General features: G+C 38.9%; 1 long non-coding RNA gene across 1 annotated transcript in view; it reads left to right on the top strand.

Moving 5' to 3' along the window:
• The first annotated feature begins 8,271 nt into the window (after positions 1 to 8,271).
• Positions 8,272 to 19,564, top strand: part of LOC127468340 (uncharacterized) — a 39,331-nt gene continuing 28,038 nt past the window's right edge. Inside the window, exon 1 of the long non-coding RNA XR_007903526.1 lies at positions 8,272 to 8,504. This is a non-coding gene — a long non-coding RNA (uncharacterized LOC127468340). The remainder of the gene's footprint in view (positions 8,505 to 19,564) is intronic.

Here is a 19,564-nt window from a genome sequence, read left to right as displayed (position 1 = left end):
AGACATCCTTTCCTTAAGGGTAGGGTAGACCTGGATGTCTCTGAAATAAAATAATCACATGTATTATCTAATTCTGCAGGCAGCTGAAGGGAGTAAATTTGTACTTTCCAAAATGTTCTTCTCTATGTAGACTGAATTATGTTGACAGGAATTACTAAAAGCTACAACGTGATGCAGTTATTGCTTAGCTGTGTGAAGTAACATCATAAATTGCTTTAGAACAGCAAGTGAAATACTTAGTTAAGATTTTACAAGAAATGCTTACTCCAAATATAATGTACTTAGAGACTTAGCTAAACTTTGCTTTCTCGTTGTTAAAAATGCTCTAAAATCTTTAATAACTTCAAAGGTTGAGGGCTTCAGTTTTACAGTAGCAAAGTGCTGACTGAGTCTTTCCTCAGAACAAGTTCAAAAGCAAGAGCACAACTTGCTTTGATCAGAGACATCTCCTTAATTATATTATGGTTTTAGTGAAGTCTGCATTGCCTTGATAACTGCAACTGGCAAGTTTTACCCTTCTGTTCCTCCATCATACTATACAAAATAGTCACTTTCCACATATAACTCATGAGTTAATGAATTGTCTCCTACATTGCATGGCCTTGCCTCTGATTTCTGATCAAAAGATCAAGGTTTTCAGTATACTGTCAGAAAGCCTTCCATTCCTACACATTCTAGCAGAGAGCAGGAAAGGAAAACAGCCTTGCTTAGGTGGTATGTGCCTGGGTCAACCACTTCAAATATCTGAAAACTGTAAATTATAGAACATATTGTTGTTTCATTGAATAAATAACAATTATGCTCAAGTCTAGCAGGTCATGGCCATATTCACCAACAGATGAAGAATTACTTTGACACAAGAAGTGAGCAACTGAACCCTGCTGTGAAAAAGAGAACAGAAGACTGCTATTATGCAATTTAATGCCCCTTACTGGGACTAAATACCTGTCAAGGGGCTGCCTGCTTCTATAATCCTTAAAACATCCCCAAAATACTCCCTTTATGATTGTGGTTAGGCAAAAGGAGATGATGATGACCCATAGATCTCTTCTGTACTGCAGGTCTTCGCCAGGTGAGACTGAACACAGTGAAAGGCTTTAGACAAACCTGATTGGGCCCAAATCCTGCCAGCTGTGCCAGAGGAGAAAGGACCAAAAGCATCACAGATCCTCACATAAATAATAAAGGTCCAATAATTTGCATGTGCTAGCACTTGTCTGGGATGTCATCTGCTCTGAGACAATTCCTGGACTGTCCACAGGGACCTCCTCCCCACCTTCACTGCCCTGTCCTGTTACTCCATTTCAACCTATTCTGTCTTCACACTGTTCCTCACTGTTTTCATTCCTTCCCTTCTAGATTGTATTCCAATTTTCTATTTTCTTCAGTCTTTTGTTACTAAACATTTTTTTCTTCTCCCTGTCAAGTCTTTCTAACTTGCCATCTTGCCCAAATTGTTTCAGCTCTTTTCTACTGAATTACACAGCTTGCTCTTGTCTTGAGTGCCAAAGCTACAAAAACATAGGAGTTTCTCTTTTCTTGTTTCTCAAGCATGGTGTTAAATTACTCATGGCAATTGTGCAACTACAGAAAAAAAATGTCTTTAACTCATGCTACAAATTGCATATTCAAAGCATTTTACTGTCAGGCTCTACCAAAAGTCTCAGCTGTTCACGTGGGAACCGAAATTTTGGAAGCTTATATTTTAAACAAATGCGGAAGCACTTTCACACCATGACACTGCAGTGATATTTTTCCTCTGCCAAATTTCAATTTCTTACTCTCTAGCTTGAAGATGTTAAAAGTTTTAAATGAAATGTTCTTTCCTTTTTTTTTTCTTTTTTGAATGGTAAATCATTATTTACTTGCATCTTTTTTGAAATTGCCTCTTTTGTTTAAGCTGACGCTTTCCAAAATCTTTCAGCTTGAGGCAAGCACCCAGCAGCACAGGAAATTCCTCAGGATGGTCAGCACTGGCAAAGTTATAAACATCTAAAAATAGGTCTTATCATGGAAGGCTTTGGATATGCTGACTGTAAGAGGTACTGTCAGCTCCACATGCAAGAGCCAGAACAGATCTTGGCTTTCTTTAGGTCCTTGGCAAAGACCTGCTCATCTCCTGAGGCAGTTCACATACACTGTTTCCAGGCATGTTTCCAAACAGAAAGTAGAGTAAATGCTACTCCACAAGCCAGAACAGGACTGAAATCTTGCTCTGTAGCCCCTGCACTCTCAGAGCAAAAAGCAAAAATGTTAGGGTGAGACTGTGGTTTGTATCCTCCTTACAGATTCCAGAGATTACTGTCTCCTGCTGCTCATCACCACCTCTTTTGGAATTTATAATCTCTGTTGATTTGCCAATGGCAGGTACAAATGCTTGGTTAGATCAGAGGGTTCACTGATTCACTGAAAATCAAATATGAAAGCATCTAAAAGCTGGAGAAAGTTTGTTTGCTTGTTTTATTTTCTGGAAGGACAATGACATAGTTACTATACTGTGGTGCAAAGGCCAGTGTACTAATAGTTTGCTTCAAAGAATTTATTCTTAAAGAAAATGTTAATGTTACTTAGTTCATCTTCAGGTGCTGATAGATTAAGTTGAGGTGTTCTTAACCTCAGCTCTCCAGCACGAGATCAATATAAGGCAATGGTTTTCTGATTAGCCCTATATCGATTTACCTTAATCTAAGTGTCATGTTTCTCCCTAGTCACAGTAATCCCTCAGGAACGCCATGGCTTGCCTGATGATAGATGGCATTATAATCTTCATTACCCTCTTTTCATTGTTCTTTTTGTGCCATGGCTACACTTCACAAGTAGTGTATGAGCTGTTTTTCCATGCAGAACATGCCTTATCCTTATTGCTTCACTTTGAACTTAGTGGCATCATCATTAAGATTAGTTAATTAACTTGTAAAACTTTTTATGTAGATACCTGTAATTTTTATTTTTTGGCATGAACATTTTTCATTTTTTTTAATGCTTGTGATCTCAATAAACGTAGTTTCTAGAAAGAGTGTGTGCTATGCCATAATGGACAGAGTATACTTTTGCCTTCTAGAAGTAGTTATCTTGAGAAAAAAATCTCTCAAGCCTAATTGAAACCTGGTTATGCTCTGCCTGTAAAGGTGTCAATGAATCTAGAAGACTTTTTGTTTCATCATGGGGTTTTATCAGCTGTGCTCTGCTTGTGAATAAAAGACATTCCCTGATCCCTGTTAGCTCTGTAAACATCACCTGATGTTTACAGATCTGAAAGCCAGGGTGTATACTTCCCAACACTCTTGCAGTTAGCAAGAGCACTACAGGCTAAATGATGCCATCATTTAAATTTGTACTGTCCCCATTTATTTCTTTCTTAAAAGACAACTTCGAATAACTTGTCCAAATCTATTAGCTTTCAGCAGGATTTGCAGAGGTGTAACTGAGGACAGCCTGGCCTGCAGCAGTTTATCCTCTGCAGGTGACAGCACATGACAACATGCATAACCAATACATGACCTGAACATCTCTGTCTTTTACCATTCCTTTCCAGTATCACACAAGCTTGTTACTGCTTCAATACAGTTGCATTGTTTTAATAATCATTGAATAAATAGTAATTCACTGTAACCAGAAAGATTCTCTTCCTCTTCTAGAACCATTCCCCAACAGTAGAAAATTACTACGTACCAAATTTGGTGTTTTGGTTAGTGCTGTTTGAAATTCTCCAAGCAACAGGGGATCCATTGTTCCTATTTAAAGACTATTTCATTTTAATAATTTCTACTTGGGGGAAATTCGCAGCTTCCTTATTTTTTAACTTTACATTAGCAAAACCTGTTCTTGTCACGGGGAGCAATGAACTAAAGACACTTGATTCTCTCTTCTCAACTCAAATTATGTTTAAAGCACAGCAGTTTGGTGTCCCTGGGTGCTTTAAGAAGTATGGAACACCCACGAACTGTGTTTGGATTCATTTTATTCCCTTTAATCCTATTTATTGTATTCACTTAAAGTACATCTTGCTGAGAAACTGACTTTTGATCCAAGACTGGCTTAGCAACTTTTGGGACTGCCTAATCAGACAGCCTGGGACGTGTTGGGAGTTACCCCAGGTGATGTCATTGTGCTATAGGTGCCTGAATTTGTTCCTGGGAAATAATGGCTGTTTCCAATACAGTTAGTATTCAGGGGCTGCAGATTTTGATGGGAGGAGAAGATGGTGGTAATTTGTGCTTGCAGAATCAGCTGTGCTAGAGGAGGGGTTCACACCTTTGTGACTGTGGCAGGTGTGTAGCTGATTTCTGTGAGTGGGTTTGTGGGTATTTTTTGTGGGCAAGGAAGTTTAAATTCTGCCTGCCTAGTGAAGAAGTTCTTCTAGGTGGCTGTCTGGGAGTGCATTTCTGCCTTTTCCTACCTCTACTTCTCTTTAGTTGTTTAAGAATGCTACATTAAATAACTCAGAATACAGAGCTGCAGGTAAGACTGAGAAAGATTTTGTCTTTTTTCTATTGTGAGAGGTGATACATATGTGTGCATATTTACTGTTTTGGGGTGAAATGCCTGGAGGTATTACCAACTGGCACAGAGCACTGGTGGCAGGTTAGCTTGGCTTCCCCAGCTCCCTGGGGCTCCCTGAGCCCCCCCATCCATCTGAGTTTCAGCTGAGGGATAGGGAAGTATGTTGGTCACTCTGAGTGACCTCTCCTGAGTTCTGCCTAGCTGAGCAGTCCTGATAGCAACTTAGACGTGTTGCCTAAAGCTTGCCAAAGATAGCTAGTGGGTTTCCCTCAGTGACTAACTGGTTTTGTCTGGGCTATGTGTGCCTTTTAGCTGTTACTGGCCTCGGCGTGGGGAAGTGTTGTGGGTGTGTTCTGCTGCTGTAGCTTTCTTGGTCTGTCTGCAGGGAGGGTGAGATAGAGCTTAACCCTAGTGCTGAGGTGAATCTTATTACTGAGGTCTACATTAATCTCTCTGGCAAGTGTGCTCTATAGTTCAGTGCATTTCTACTGGATCCAAATGAATTATTTTTCTTATGGACAGTAATCTGCTTTAAATAACAAGTACCTACACAGCACATGAAGAGACAAGTAAGAACTTATGCCAGCATGCTTCAGCTATATATTAGTAGGATAGTTCTTACAAAACAAGCTAGCTCAGCAAATAGGAAAGAAATGATGTTTTGTCAATCCTGTACTGGATCTGTCTACCCTTATTATATAAATCAGGAGCAAGTAAATTGTATGAAGACAGAAAGCCAGTCAATCATTTCTAATCAGTACATTATGCTTGACAATATCTTTAGAAACTGCTTCTGTTACGAGGGGGATGAAGGGGAGCTTTGTAGCACAGTGGCTGTGCTTTTAGAGGTCTAATAAGATGATACTAGCTTTAAAAGATAAACATCTGATTTTTTTTTTTTTTTTTTTAAATCTGACAAACATGGTAGTTGGTTTAAGAGTGATTTGGGAACAAAGCATGTGGTAGAAACCATTTGTTAGGCTTCACAGAAGCAGAAAATCAATTTGCCTCCTACAAGGGTGTTTGTTATCTCTGGTGTGCATACTTACTGCCCATGTCAGCCCATCATTTCTGGGGCTTTTTGGTTAAAGATACTATCTTCTTTAATGAAATTTAGTTAATTTTCCCAAATGGTCTCAAAGTCAATTACTATTTAAAATACACAGTAAATGCAGTTCTGTTTCGTGTTAAAGAAGATTGATTTCATTTCACCAGTGTAAAGGGTCTACCAGTGAGCATATTTTATGGATTGTATAGAAAAACACAGATCAGTAAATCCAAAAGGCATATGTTCTTTTCGCCTTTCTTTTCTCCTTCTCCCATCTGCTGCTTTCTTGCAGTGACTCTTCCCTTTGAATAACAGCCTTTTTAACATAGGCCAGGTCTCTTCTTTCTAGAAAGAAATCAAAAATTTCTTTCAGAACTGCAAATGTTTCCAATCTTGATAGCAATAAATAATTTCTAAAATATTTTTTTCATTATACTTCTGGTTCTTTGCCTAAGGTTAGTTATGTAATTTCACCTTTAGTAAAACATTGTAAAAAAATTTTTTTTTACACTGTGAAAAAGGATAATTTATCTTTCTACTGCAATAAAGTGGCTACAAGGAATAGACTATGACTATTTGACAGAGCTCAGCAGTACTAAAAATCTGTAGTTAAACTTGGAAAGGGGCTTAAATTGATATAGTAAAATTTCAGAAGCTTGTATTTGAGTAGTAAATAGGTGAATGTTCCTCTTAGTAAGATAAATACCACTGGATAGTAACCAAAGATGTCTAAATAAAATAGTTGAAATTCTAGTGTCTTTGAAGCCAACTACTCTATTCTGAGTCTCATCCAGCTCTTTATAGCATTGATCTCAGGGGGTGAGAGATGGGAGAAAGGTGCTTCAGACTGGCTTGGTGAGAGTTACAGTAATAAAATAGTGTGTTCAGTTGCAGGACTGTAGTCTTTGTGACTCAAATTCCCCAGCAGTGAGTTTCTATGTGGTTTCCCTTCCCAAGATCTGATCTTAGCTGGCTACTGTTCTACCTGTACTGCTTGTATGTTGGTTGTTCAACTGATGTAGACATTGGTTATTTCCTATGAAATATAAGGAAAATTTGGGCTATGTAAAGAGCTTTTCTTCACTGGTGTTGTAGGTATTTCATACTATTGTATGAGACTGAGATCAAATTGTAGTGCCATATGAATATAGAATTTTTAATATTAAAAGAGAAAAAAATTCAGTATGAAAATTTAACTGAAATGTTTATCATTAATAACTTGGAAAAAGAGGTAACTACATTGTGCCTTGCCTATTGATCTTACTGAAATGAGCTGGATGTTTTCCTATTAGTCCACTGTCTCTTCAAAAAATATGCCTACTGAAGCTTACAGGAATCCCATGGGATGCTTTACTGGAGAACACAACTTGTTTTGTTTCAGGTTTCAGGTTTTTTTTACATAAGATACCAAGTTTCTGATTTATTTTAGGTAGCACAGAATTGAAGCAGGAAATAAGGAAATGGCCCTCCTGCATATCAAAATAACTTGAAATACAACAGAATAAATATGTATTTAAATACTTTGGTGATTGACCCTCTGTATAATCTGTGACAGCTTAATCTCACAAGCTAATTGTGCAATGACTTGACTGTTTTCTAGACTGGCAAATTACCCTGAAAACATATCACTTAAAATTTGCAGAAAGAGCTGAGTCAGCAGCTGCCTAGCCTGGAAGGCAGAGTGAACAGTTCAGCATATTTTTATCAACATAAACAAACTTTGAAGAAACATTATGATCTTAGAATTATTCATTTGTCCAAGTCAATTAGCCCTTTTTGCCCTGCATGCCAGCTCAGTGTCTGTGCTGCACTGGTATGGCTCTGTACCAGAGAGGGATGCTCCTTGACATCATTCCAATTAAAAAAAAAAAAAAGTACTGGCAGTCATATAAAGAGTCAGATTCTGGAGATTTGCTGGTGAGTTTTCCATTACTAATTTTGACTTCTCAGAATCTGATAACTCACTGGCTAAGAAAGAAAAATGAATATTGCAGTAAATCCTTGCTTAAGCATTTATTTATCAAAAACCTTGTGGTTCATGAATCCATTTGACTGTTAGTCACCTCTAGGAACAATAGTTTTTAAAGCAACATAGCTATTTATACAACTTGGTTTGTCCGCAGGTTTTGTGCCTGTTCCTCAAAACCACTTCTTGCACTATGCTGTGATCAACACTTACTGAGTGCTCTATCTGTCAAAACCTTGCTTTTCACATAGTTCTCTTTTTATCTGACTTTCTGGTGTTGGTTTGCTGTGTGTTCCTCCTTTGGAATCCTGCTGTGCCACCTCACCCCGCTGAGCCAGGTCCTGGGCTGTGGTGGTACCATGTTTCCCTTTCCCTAGAGAGTCTGGCTCCAGGGACACACGGACACTGTGGTGGGAGCATTGCATGAAAGCACAGAAAACCAAATCCAGCAGTCTGGGGCAACCGTGACAAAGTTAATGGGATAGTTGAGGGTGTCTCTGCCCTGGGTAGAGCTGCTGCCCTGAACCAGGGAAAGAGTGGAGTTGACATGGCTGGGAGAACGAGGGAAGGGAGAGGGGAATCAACATGAGCGTCCCGCAGGTGCTTGGCAGCCCTTTGGCCCTTGAGTGTCTCATCCTGCGAGCCGTGAGCCCCAGGGATGCGGTCACGCTCTGCCCTGCGGTGCAGTTTGGGATGGCTGTTGCCATGGAAACTGCCCAACAGTTCCACCTGCCCGAGCCTCCCTGTGACACGTCTGACAGCGAGCGGAGCTCGATGTGGCAGCGCAGCTCCCGGGGGGACGTGTGCTGCCAGCAGGAGTGGGGCTGCCAGGGAGGGCAGGTCTCCAGAGCGGGGTCCTCCTTGTCACCGCCGGGACAGCCACAGCGCCCGCGGGGCGCCCGGCCGGGCAGGGGGTGCGCTGAACATTTCGGAGAGCGCTGGGGGGGCGAGCTGGTGGTGTGAGTTTATCCTGGCTCTCCTTTGGAGGTGTGTTTTGGGTTTGTTTTTGTGTACAGGACGGCCACACTGTGTAGGGGAAAGCAGCACTGAAATCTGCACCTCTCTGCCCTGGCCCAAAGGGGGTCCTGGGGCGAGTCACAAACTGGAGTACCTCACTAGGGTGGCTGTTCTTTTCAACTAAAAATCTTTTAGTTTTTAAGTTTTTTGCTTGTCATCTTGCTACCAAAAAAAAAAAAAAGTAATCCCCAAACAATGCACTGGAAGCAATGCAAAAGTTTCTAGCAAAGTAGTGCTTCAGTTTAAGCTGATGAATGCTTCATCGTCAGTATATTCAATGTACAGCTTGCTTGCTTAAGCAGCTGTCAGAAAAAAAAAATACTCTGGAGAGTAATACACTCTTCAGGCATAATTTTAGATTATGTAGATAATTTAATCGTAACCTTTATACTTTAATAAGCTTCGCTTCTTTACGTATTATCACAACATGAATGGACCTTTCTGAGTGAAAACAAGATACCCTTTATTGTTAGTTTCCAGTGACAGCAGTAGTTTGTTTTGATATCATGTTAATATGTTAGTATATCTCACAGTTTTATTCCCCGGTCATGTATACCTGTAGTGTTTCTAGTCTGGGCTTTGTTTGCAACCTTGTCTCTATTTTTTTTTTTTTTTTTTTTAATATCAGAACATACAGCATATTGAATTGGGTTACATGAAATTACTGTTTGTACTAGGTTAAAAAAAGGCATTTTATTTGTTTGGATGTAACTGCATGACCTAAAAAGTTATGACTACTAATTAAGAACAACCATGTAAAATAAAAGATACTTAATTATTTTCTGCCTGAATGATACTGCTGGGATCACCAGAGGATAATGAATTTTATTACTTTGTGTTAACTTCAGCCACCTTATTGTCCTTCTGTTTTGATTTTCGTTGCCGGTTTGCAAACAAGATACCTTTTGTACTTCGTATCCTGGGCACATCTTGTTAGTAATCTATCTAGACTCTAGTCTTATATTTTTTTCGCTTTTTCCTTAAGGCAGTCTTGGACAGAATTTGTCCAAAGAATATTGATGAAGCAAAAAAATTCTCTGTCCTTCTGTTGAAAAATGTCATAGAGTTCTGAGCAGCCAAAACACACATGGTCGTCTTCTCCTTGGAAATCTGTAAAGCAACACTGCCATAATTAAAGCTCTCTGTATTATTACAGGCTGATAAGCTTGTCTGTACATTTTAAGAGGAATCTTACAGCTTGACCTTATATTTCATGTAGGAATATTTCAAAGATAGCTCCAGCATCATGCCCACTAGCTAAATGATTGCTGATCTTTAATCTTCAGTTTTTGATTTGAAGGCATGGTGAGTGTTGGAAACCTGCCACAAATCTTGATAGGCTGTTAGAAAGGTTAATCACACATTATTTTTGGTTAATCACACATTATTTTAGTTTCTTGAAAATCTTTTTCATTTTCCGGTCTGAAATTTCCAGCTGCTGTGGCAAGGAGGCATATTCCTGTGCAAGACATGTTCAAGTGGGGGAACATTTACAGGGCCAGAGTTCAATATATTAATGCTTTTCCTCTGGGGTAAAGTCAGGCAGGAAACATGCAAAAGATGTGCAAAAGTAGGTAATGTGAGTCTGACAAAGGCCACAAGAAGCTGAGAGACAAAGACTGGAGGTGAGGAGAGAAAGAGGCTACATTCATGATGAACCCTTTTTAGGATATTTCTCCATTTTAATTTAATTAGAATTTTTACAATGTGCTGCTGCAGAAACCCATTTCATCAAAAAACTTCATGTACAGTCTAAGACTGGAGCTCTGTGAACTTTTAGCAATTTTCTGCAGTGTGATAGGGAACCTCTTCTGCCAAATGACATACCATGTTCTCCTGTTCACAAGTAGACTGGCAAAGGAGTTTCTAGTGAACAGAAATAAGAAACAAGCATTGAAAAAGCAAATCTATTGTGTTCGGTCCAGTAACTTGAAAGTAACTCTGAAAATACAACCCTCATTTGAGATGGTGACAGGTACAGTATGTGAGTAATGCTGCCCAAACACTTGTGTGGGCCAGATGTAGGCTGGATGCTTTAGGGACAACTGAGGGGGGATCACCTTGGCAGGCTAGCATGTAGTGTCTGTCATTCCTGCTGTGGTTGGTCTGCCCAGAGCCTTTGTTGCTCTTTGTGCTTGGCAGTCTCAGCCTGCCCAGGAGCCTCATCAGCTTAGTAGCCAGACCTTGGCTTGTGTTGAACAGGAGCCTGCAGTTCCAGCCTGCTCATGTTGTCTGAAGAAATGTCGCTTTTATCTCTGTGGCAAGTGTTAAAAAGGTTCCCTCCTTTGCACCTCCATCCTCTGTGAATGTAGCTGCTCTGTATACAAGTACTTCTATATTTCTTCGATGTTTTCAAATAGGTCAGATAGCACAGTGGTGTATCAGTCTAACTCTGACAGTGACATGACTCTTTTGGTGAGAAAATTCTCAACTAATGTTGTTGGTGATTTTCAGACTTTCAGATGTACACCAGATCTAAAGGCTCTGCTCAGACTTGTTCAAAATTACTTCAAAGTATCTTTTGGGTTTTTTTGCACTTCAATTGTTTTATTGTTTTCAACAATGAAATATGGACGCAGTGCAAAAGGAAGCATGGGTTTGGGGAAAAGTTTATTTGCTGTTATATACTCTTTGGTTTGAAGCTTAACTAGGAATGTGATTGAGAGTGTGAAACTCTTCTGTGGAGACTGCTGAAGTGTTCCCTATGTTTGATGGGCACCCTGAAATTATTTACTCAATAGCTAGAAAATGTTATTGTTTTGGAAAATATTTGTGTGTAAGCAAATAATGCTGCTTCTTGGAGCATGCACCATCTCATTATTGCCCTACATCCTGTGATCAGGTATCTTCTGCTCTGCTTGTGTTAATGTAAAACAGGTCCCCCTCTACAGTGGTGTTACCTTACAGTGTTTTAAAACATGGTGTACGATGCAGTGCAATGATTAAGGCCACGTGCACCCAAATTTAGAAATGCTTTCTGACAGTGGATTTCAAAGTCTACCATTATTTTTTGCTTTAAAAACAAATCACTAAATCCTGTGAAAACAACCTGCCAAGGCATGGAAAAATTGAGGCCAGCTTTAAAATAGAAAGGAAAATGCCTTCTGGTGTTTCACTGTATAATAACTCCTATTCAGTTTGTATGCAACTGCAAATCTTGTTGACTCCAGGAGGAGTTGGATTTGTTTATATGGCACAACTTCTTTAGTTCAATAATTTCAAAGGTATTGAAGTGCATGAAACAACTGTATGCATTTTGAACTTATGTGGGGTTTGAAAACTTCATGCTGCATTTGCATCCAGAAGATTTAAACTTTTAAAAAATTAAATTTACAGTCTAGAGATAAGCTTTTGTTTTCCTCTTATCTGTTTAAATAAATCTTGCTGCTCATTTGGTTGTGAATACATGGCTTGGGTTTCTATGAAGGAAATATATCTAGCCTCACCAGGTGTGGCTACTGAGGTTGATGGTATTTTGAAACTTAAGTCTGAACTAAGTACAAGAATAAAGCTACAAGGTGCCCTGGCAATGAACTTCTGCCACTGCATTTCTTGATGTGAAAGGTTTCTGAATCTTAAGGTCATGTACTAAAATTTTCCCGTGTTCCAATGGAAAACCCATTTCTCCTGAACATCATAGAACAGTTTGAGTTGGAAGAGACCTTTAAAGGCCATCTAGTTCAAGCCCCCTGCAATGAGCAGAGGCATTTTCAACTTAGATCAGGTTGCTCAGAACCCTGTCCAACCTGACCTGGAATATTTGCAGGGATGGAACATCTACCACCGTTCTGTGCCTGTTGCCACGCTTGTCATAAAAACTTAATTCCTTATTATCTAGTCTGAGTCTGCACCCTTTTAGTTTAAAACCATTACCCTTGTCCTATCACAACAAGGCCATACTAAATCATGTCTTTTGCACAGCTTGGAGATATTGGGCCAGACATTTGTTTGTGAAAGCAATGTTGCATTCTAAAATTTTGTAGAGCTATTTTGATTTTAATCCAGAAAAGAATTGGCTCTTAGTTTCTGGAGCTTTCTGTCATTTAATTTTTGAATGTTTAGGCAAATAATAATAAATCCAAAACCTGGAAGACTATGACTTTCTCCAGCTTTTCAGAGTACAAGTGAAATGACAGAATTTCCTTCCAAGTACTAAAGCTGAATGAAAAGGTGTGTGTCTCATTTTGAATGGCCTTGAAGTCATGTGCTTATCAAATGTAGACTATCAGTATGTGAGTGACTGTTTTGTGGAAATGAGTGTGGAGATGGATGTGATCCGTCTTCCAGGTGAAGTACAGAGTGTAAATGTCTGCTACTTTGGAAACATCTGTTGTTAAGATACCAAACCAGTGCTGGTCTCCTTCATTGCAAAGACTAACAGAGGGTAATTGTGGTACAGAGTGCAATAGTGCAATGTACTTCAACCTGTGATCTCTAATCTGACTGGACTGCAAGTGAGCACAGAGGCGTCAAAACATTAACTCTGAAATGTTTGCCAAAAACTGAAGTGCTGACAGGCTTAGCTGGAATCTGGCTCCTGGTGATTGTTAGCACTTGCTGGCAACAACAGCTACAAATGGCTAGAAATTGCCAGCAAGAAATTTTAACGCTAAAATTACCATTCTGTGGAGCAACCATTTTCTGTTTAGCCCAGTCATAAGCACTGTTGTTTTCATGTTACCAGTGAAGAATGAGGACTGCAACTCTTCTAAGCCAAGTCAAAGCAACTAGACTTGACCCTCCCTCCTCTCCTCTCTCCCTTTCCCTTCTCCAATTTTGAGGTTTCAACATAAGTGTACCAAATAGAAAACTCTTTGCTTGCCCATACTTTTAATGATGGCTTTAGTTTCCCATTTGTTTTGGAATTTTGTTGATATGGGAATGGGCAATGGCAATTTTAAATATACTCAGGTCTTTTAATTGAAAGAGATCGTGCTGTAACTATACCACATTTTTGAACTAATAGAAAACTAGCAATGAATGAGGGAGGAAAAAACAGGGATATGTAACACAATAACTATCTTGGGTACTTATGTGTAGCTTCAGACATTCCATTCAATTTCAGGAAATAAATAGTCCCTTTCTGGTCAGCATCTGATATAAAGGTTACACAGAATGCAATATTTTCTGAGGGAATCTTATTATTCACATATGACAATGGATTTTTCTCTTTTAAATAGGTCTTTAGATATTGCAGCTACCTCAGCTCTTAAAGCAGTCCTTGTCTTTGCTGTGTTCCTTCTTCACTCCTGATTCTTCTTGAACCATGCAGTTATACAGACAGTTCTATTTTCAGTGAATTCTAGCTGCTGTAAGGCAAAAGGAATTCAGTCTTTGTTCAGCACAACTGTAACATACAGGATACATTTTTTCTGTGCACAGTTCCTTGATATCTTAACTGCCTTGTGTCTGGTTTTCAAAAATGTTGTGAAAATACAGAACATGCAGTTATTTTCATAAGTAGATTTGTATATACCCGCATTTTTCTTTCCTTTTGCACTGCTGGTTACTCATCCCCTGTCATGATCTTCTTTAACAACTGCTTCTTCTGTTTCTTTTATTTCCCCCCCTTCACAAATTGCTATTGTAGTAGCAGTGCCTCTGGCAATATTTCTCCTGTTGTGTTGCTTTAATAACATCACAACTTCCCTGGAGTGCGGTCCTGCGGTGCTGATTTGTGACCAGCTCAGTGGACCAAGGTCACTGAGCCACCCTGCCCACGCCCTGTGCTCCTTGGGGAGGTGCAGTTTTGTCAAGGACTGGAAATCTGCCACTCACTCTGATGGTCATTCCTGACCCAGACGTGCTTTCAGATCAGCACGTTCTGTACGTCTCCCACACTGATGTATTTTGCAGGCATTGTTTAGGGCTGGCTCCCAAAATCCTATAGCACTCTTAGAAGGAAAACAGACCTTATTACAGTGCTGAATAGTTTAGTAATTGGAATTGTCCTTCACTTCAGAAGTTCTTCACAGGTCACGAGAACCGTCAATAATATAAATTTGCTTCATTTAAGCACTGTTTTATCAGTGATTTTAGGCCCACATGGACTGCTTTTGTAACAGGATTAAGAGTTCTAATTCTTTTAGGAAGGAATTTGATTTCTGGAAGGGAGACTGAAATTCTGTTACATAATGGCGCCTCTTTTTTTTTTGAATGGGTGTTAAATAGACAAAGATGTATAATGTTAAATTATAAGTGCGTTTACATGTGTGAAAGATTTCTATACTGCATGCTGTTATGTTTTCATCCAGGAACTCATGCTGTAGCTTGATGCAAGAAGCATTTAAACAATGCCTCATGATAAAAATGTATATAGCTAATTGAGATCAGCAAGGACTACCTCCAGTTGAAATAGTTTTCAGGATTTGGTTGGGGGGGGGGGCAGACTGGGAGGGGGGTGTTTAACTCCTAAGAGATAAAAATGCTGCAGTTGCCCTGCTGTAATTACATCCCCCCTCCCTGCCTTTGTCAAGCCTTGTCATCTGTAATTGTGGGATATGGCATTGTAAGGATAGCAGCATGCTCCTTGCAGTTCTTTTAACTCTCATGGACAGAAGGAGATTTTTAAAATTGCTAAAGGGTTTTCCTTGCAGATCTTCCATTGGAAGCCAGTTATTCAGAACTGCAGATACTGTTAGGAAGTTGACAAAATCATTTGGCCTCACTGATGATTAATTTATCAAGGGCTTAAAGGCATTAAACCAGTGACCTGGTAAAAATCATTGGTGTCAGATAAAGGGATGCCTGCATTAACAGAGTTGAGGCCTTTTAACAGCTTTTAGAGGAAAAGTATGTGTTAAAAACATGCTAAAAATGACAATGTTCAGGAAACAGGGCACCCATTGTAATTTGCAAAGAGAAATAGTGTGAGATTTTGCATGCAGATTTTGATTGCTGCAAATACTAATCCAGGCCCACAGAAGCAATGAGAGATGTAAGGTAGAGAAAAATAAATTCCCAACCCCTTTTTTTATAGGAAAAAAAAAATCATTTTCCTGTATTATTAAATACTTGGATAATAGGAAACCCATCTCATCTTGCAGTTTAGGATCCTTTCATTCATCTGGAGTCTCATTTAAGCTATTCCCAGCAAAAGTGTCTGTCTGAGAACTGTACATTTTAGTAAAGGGGTGTCATTCTGGAATCTGTGCATATTCCATAAAACCATTTGGTGCTCTGACATTGCTGGTTGTCTTATGGCTCATATGTGTTCATAACATTTATATAAAGAATTTCTATAAACTTCCCCACTCAGTCTAGGTAGTGGCATAAATATTTAAATCCTTTTGATTTTTAAGTAGGCTTTTGTATGTTAAATTCTGCAATTCCAAAGACATTTTGGAAAGTACACTTGTTTATTTTTGGAAGTGTAAGCTAATCTCTTTTGCTAAACAGTCCAAGAAACTTGTATTTTTGAAACACGTCTACCTCAGTATATTAGCCTTACTTCTCAAATACTTTGGCAAGCAGTATTCTGACCTGGCTTTTTTAGGAACGAAGGTAGTCAACTTGCATTTATTTACAGATTGACTGTGTCATGGGCAGTGTTGGATGGGGTCTGTCAGGGTTATTTGCTCGCAGGCAGCACTGTATCAATGTGACAGTACTGCCTCAAGTGTTGGGGTTAATATTATCAAGCTTTACAGACCTGTGTGTCACAGAAAGAACCCTCCCCAGTTCCTCATCACTGCCTGTTCAGAATGCTTTGCATGGGATTTTGCTGTTCTCCAATGGTCATATTTTGTAACTTTCTGTCTTTTAAGATTGTGATTGTCATAACACTACTTCTTCCTTTGCATTTAAAATAGCCTGGGATAATGTAAGTTTTAAACAGTAATTACCACTATATTAGACATCTTGTCTGCTTCAAGGAAAGATCACACCAATTAGATTTTAATGATTATATGTAAAATTAAAACCACTAGTCTCCATCTAGAAAATGCTGACTGAGATAAGTCTATTATTGCAAGCAGGGAAGAAACAGCAATTCATATCTGACACATTTACATTGTTTGCCTGACCCTGTGTCCAATTTCTATTATTCTACAATGTTGTAATAGAATATAAAGTCTTGGGCAACTCATGCCATAAAGAGAGGCAATATCACAGTGCTGCAGTTAATGAATGACTTTGCTGATGGAAACAATCGTTACAGTTAAACGTAGGTTGTTCTTCTGTTTGTTTTTTAAACCGTTCCCTCTTTAAAAGAAAAGTGCCTTTGGTTTCAGGAAGGAAATAATAATCAGATTGCAACTGAATTGGAAATGAAATAGCACATCTCCTTTACCTTCAAAAATCACTGCTGGTTTATGTTTATTAGCAGGCAATGTGCATTTGCCTAAGTCTTCTCTAAAATATTTTTAACCAGTACTTAGCCAGCAAATCTAGAGTTCATTTCATAACACAGTGTTTCTGGGAGCACTGAAAATGAAGATACATATCCAGGAGTTATTTCTCAATTGTGGTATAGACTTGGTCAGTTCTCTTCTCTGTCCTGTCTTCTCAGTTCCCATTTTTTGAGCAGTCATCTTGACAAGAGTGAAGAACTCACTTGAGCTAAAAACAGCCACTTGTTTCTTTGCTAGGAGAAAGGTTGTGTTAGTCAAAAAGGCTTTGTAATGAAAAGATACTTTATTTAAATATGCATATATTGCAGTGGATAATTCTGCATTGCGAGTCAGTATGTCCAGTGACATTGTCTAGATCGAAACACAAGGCAGATTGAGCTCCTTTTTCATTTGTTCACATAATTAAACCACCTAATCCCCAAAAGATTGTAGAAGTGAGGAACAGTACTCCAAGGAAATATTAATGTTGTGAAGTGTAGAAAAATAATTAAAGAATTATTTCAAATGTCAGTATTGAAGTGTTATGTTCACTGGATCCAAGTTAAATGGAAGAGTAGCAGAATTAGGAGGTTTTGAGGAAAACATCTGTTTTTTAATTGTGCTTTGGTGAAAATGCCATTTCTAAACTTTTCATTATATACTCTTGTACATAATGTAATTTTTTTGGAAATGTAGAAGTTTATATTGAATAGAGATACTGTAGTTGGCAGAGATAAGATGGTTTTTGAGACAGTTTTGGCCCATGAAACATTGAAACTGACTTTCTGTCCTCATTCAAAATTACCTTTGCTGTTAAAGCTGAGCAAAGTAAAAGTGTAGTCAGATGCATTAATTAATGAAAAGAGGAAAAATATTTTAAAATTTTACCTTCATTATGAAGGTAAAAGCGGGTGACTCTTTTAAATCCATTAGTCCTTTAATATAAAATCCCCACTGGATAAGTTCTCTCCTATACTATCTTGGTGAAAAATTGTACTGCTTAGTATGGGACTGGCTGTCTCGTGGGACAATAATCTGACCTCTGTGTGTTGCCTCTACATGAGGTTTTGTATAGTTATGTTCTGAGAGAACATTGCAACTGGGGCTTAGGTTACAGTTTACCATGGTAATCCTTCAGAGGAACCTATTGTCAAGAGGATATGTGGTTTGCATTTTTTTGAAAAACCTGAATATTTTGAAGTGTTTGTGACTGATGTGCTGAGCAAGCACTATTCTAGGCTTAGTTTTAGAGGGAAAAGTTGTCATGCTATGTTCACTATGCATCATTGTCTAAACTTAGCAGTTACTTGAAATAGCACTTGGTTGCAATCCCTTCCTGTTTTTTGTTTCTTTCTCAGTTTTTATTTATTTAATTTTATTTTAACAGTAAAAGCATATTCAGGCAGTTGGCAGTGGGGAGCTGTGAATCTGTGAAAAATTCTTGCAATTTATGACAGCCACCTGCTCTCTTGGTCATAGATTAATAACACCTGACCAAGCATGAGAACATGCTGAGTCCATCTGGCTCTGCCCATGCAGGGGGCATTGCAGAGTTGTCTGATTAACTCCCCAGCACAGCAGCCCGTCCAGAACTGTGTTATCAGTGCTGTGCAACCAGCTCATTTGAGAGAATGGGGGATCTGTTCACACAGGACCTTGGCAAACAACCTTTTCATCTGGACTTCTTCTGCCATAGTGCTGCGTAGTACTCTGTGCGTTTTTTGGGAAGAGGCTTTATTGTTAGTTAATATTCCATAGAGATTCTTATTGAGCCTTTTTCAATGAACCACAGGGATGCTGCCTTTGTCTGTCGGGCCACATCTCACGGGACTGCCTATGGATTAGATGTTCTTGCTTAATTTTGCAAAGTGCTAAAATATGCTTTCAATGTCAAGCACAAAAAAAATGACCCTATTGAAATAAGTACCAGGAAGGCACAAAAATGACCAGTAAATTAAACTTTTATTGTTATTTCAAAATAAATAAAAAAAGAGAGGGAAGAAAAAATATTTCTTGGAGCTCAAATTCCACTGAGATACCTGTAACAAGCACAAGATATGAACAAGTGGTGGCTTATATCTGCATTGAAGATATTACTTGAAATAGTAATGATAATTAGTACCTTCAGATGCCATCAGCCTGTCCTGTACTTATATAATACCCAGCTGCATAATTAAGTGCTCTTGTTTGCAGCTTGATCCTTTCTTTTTTTCTTAATTATCTGTTCAGATCTTGTACTTTAGTCTGTGAAGCCTGACACTGGTGTTTGTGGTGCAGTTAACCCGGACTTAAGCCTTTATCTTCTTTATCCTACAAGTAGATGGATGTGTGCAGAACAGCTTACAGCATTAGGCCAAAAGTCCAAGCTCCTTGGGCCAAAGGCCCCTTCCAAAGTACCTTGTTGTTTCCAGCCCAGAGCTTGGCTGTGATCTCACGTGCTCTAACAATGCTAATGACAGACAAAAGCTCTGTATTCCATAATGCTGTTCCAAATTTGAGGAGAAAACAAGCAAACAGATAAATTACTTTATATGAGCTCTTATAAATAATGAAAGATATAAGGAAAAGTCAGATTCTAAGGACATTAAAGCTGAACAATAATGCTGAAAGAAGACACATACCAATTGGAAATGAGGTAAATGCCTGCCCTTTTCCAGGAGTCTGTAGCCCCCCACCCTGCCCTGGTTTTTTTCCCTCATG

The sequence above is a fragment of the Manacus candei genome, unplaced genomic scaffold (assembly GCF_025592945.1).
Source record: "Manacus candei isolate 608988 ecotype Guabito, Panama unplaced genomic scaffold, ASM2559294v1 h1tg000015l, whole genome shotgun sequence".
NCBI classification, from domain to species: domain Eukaryota; kingdom Metazoa; phylum Chordata; class Aves; order Passeriformes; family Pipridae; genus Manacus; species Manacus candei.
This window is presented reverse-complemented; position numbering and strand designations above follow the sequence as displayed.